This window comes from Quercus suber, unplaced genomic scaffold (genome assembly GCF_002906115.3).
Source record: "Quercus suber isolate HL8 unplaced genomic scaffold, Cork oak 2.0 scaffold_441, whole genome shotgun sequence".
Taxonomy (NCBI): Eukaryota; Viridiplantae; Streptophyta; class Magnoliopsida; order Fagales; family Fagaceae; genus Quercus; species Quercus suber.
This window is the reverse complement of record NW_027069892.1, coordinates 638,205-641,026: the sequence shown is the minus strand read 5'-3', so window position 1 is coordinate 641,026 and position 2,822 is coordinate 638,205.

Here is a 2,822-nt window from a genome sequence, read left to right as displayed (position 1 = left end):
TATATACACACACACTCTTCATCCCCTGCTTCTAGTTTTAAAAAATCTAAAAGCTTTGATAAATCTATTTTTGAATTACTTGAAGTTAAAAGATTTGTCGGGAAACCCAATCCCATGTTTTTTACAAAAAAAAATTGGTATTCAAAACCTACCCCTCCTGATATCTAATCTAAATATATTTAAAGCCAAAATTTAGAGAAAATCCAATTAGATTTTAAATTTGAGTCCAATTTTGTGTCACGTGTCTCATCTAATTTTTTAATTTTTGTGACAAGTGAGTTATTGAGTCCAAAAACTGAAGAATCCAAATCTAATTAGATTTTAAATCATATTCATATATATATATATATATATATATGATTTAGAATCTATGGCTTAAAAAATGTGTAAATTGTAATATTACACTAGGTATAATTTGAATTCATATATATACTGTATAATTATGATTGTTTTTAAAAGCACTCGTGCATATGCATGAAGTTATACACTAGTTATTATTAATAACACCATTTATTTGAGAAAAGCCATACTAAAATTCAAATGGGATAGATTTTTGAGTGTTTAGGGGAAAAATTGTTTAAAAAAAATAAAATGATTGGTGATCAAATTAAAATAATTTATGTTTTTTAGGAACAGTGTTGTATTGACATTTTTTTATTCGTTGAATTACTGAAATCAGCACTTAAGCTTACGGGAGTTGAACATCACGTTTGAAACTGGAGTTCAACTATAATTTCATATTAAATTTTGGCACCCTTAAAATAGTTTGCTCAATTGCCGAATTCTTCCTACATAGTCCCAAAAAATTGGCAATTCAACTGCCAATTTCTTCTTTAGTTCCCACCAATCCTGACAGAAAAGAGAGCAAACACTCAGAGGGAGCAAATGAGTGATCCTAAGAGGGAGGGAGAAAGGCTTGGGGAAATATAAGTGTATGTGGGTCTGCCGAGCATAGGGCCACCCACAGTAGGAAACACAAAAGCCTACAAAACAAGTATATTGTGAGCCCAAGTAGAGGTTAAGCCCAATAGCCATATATTTTGGGTACGCACAAGCCTCACGACACTCTTGGTTGTATTAGTAGTTCTAAATGCTTAATATTAATGAGAAAATGTGTAAACCTGTAATTGGATTGAATGAAAAATTATGATACTATATAAAAAAAAAGCCTCATGATATTATATACATACACCTAGTGTGTGTGTGTGTGTGTATAACGCTCATATGCATGGTTATCAGTATCTTAATCTGAATCTTAGGTTCTTAAAGATCCTACGTCTCTAAAATGTCCAGAATCTCATTAGGATCTTTATTAAAGTGAGATCTGTATGGAATCCTGATCCCATAACAATATTAAAGATCTTGTGCAATGAAGGAAAATTCAATTTATTTATTTATTTTGCTTATTTTGGGGCTCCAAATGGAGCCCAAAGGGCCCAAACTGAATAAAAAAAAAAAAAAAAACCCTGTAATAAACAGATCAACCAAGTAACTCTAGCCTAATTTGATAAATTTTTTTTAAAAAAAAAAAGAAGAAAAAAATCCCTAAGTCTCACATCACCTTAATGGCTTACCCTAATCAACAAAATCACAGAAGATAGAAGAGAAGAGAAGTGACTAGAGCGAGTGTGAGCACGGTGGTGCAACTATGAGAGAGACTATTGATGCTGATAGAGATTTTTTTTTTTTGGGTATAATTTGGATGCTGATTAGTTACTTAGTTGCCTAACACAAACACTCACTAATTACAATTTCTAAACATTAGAAAGATTGTTTGATGAATCTTACCATCTTAGTAATTGTTTAATGGAATAGTTATTTGCTTTGTGTTGTTTATACGAGACATTAGGTATTGTTATTTTTTTAGATTTGTTTATGTGAGACATTGTGTATGTTTTTGGTGTTAGAACTTAGAATTATGTATTTGTGTGCTGTAACTATTAAACTTTGAAATTTGTTTATATATTTATAATTTGGTGCTTTGCATTTTATTAGTAATTTATGTCAAAAATTGATTTTATTAAATGTTTCTTTAATATATATTATTAATTATAATTATAGGTATTTTTTAGTATATTTCTTTAATAAGAAAGTAGGATCTTATGATCCTTTTGCTGATTCTACAATTCGATCCCCAGAATCCTCTCATCGATCTTGTGTAGGATCTCAATCCTTATATCTTTGCTCATGTGAGCCATGAGAAAAAAAGAAAAGAAAAGAGAAGAGAAGTAACTTCATATTGAGAATCCCAGTAGGCCCCTTATTACACAAATTTATTTTTGAGGGGTCTAAACTAGTCTTTTTAACTGCTGCTATCAAACATACTAATTACTTTCTTTGTAAATTAAAACTAGAATCACACGAAACATGCCTTATGGAGGCGTTTGGTATGGAGTAAAATTTTAAAATTCTCAGGAATGTTGAAAGATTTCCTAATTAACATTCTCACATTTAGTTGCTAATCACACAAGGAAAAAAGTTATATTTTTTTTATAATTGGTCAATTTTACCCATTCCACCTTACCCTTTAACCAATAACAATAAAATTTAAAAATAATGATTGTAAATTGACATTTAAATATTAAATTTTATTAAAAAAACCCTTTTTAAATAAAAAATAAAAAGACTTAATATTATGTTTATGAATCAGAGAATATTTAAAAAAAAAAAAAACTTGTAAGAATTCTAGAAATAAACCAAATTTAAGGATCTTATATTTAAAGGAAATTTATTAGATATGTTCATAATCAAACTAAAATAGGTAACTGCTTTGCCTTCAAAAAAAAAAAAAAAAAAAAAAAAAAAAAAAAAAAAAAAAAAAA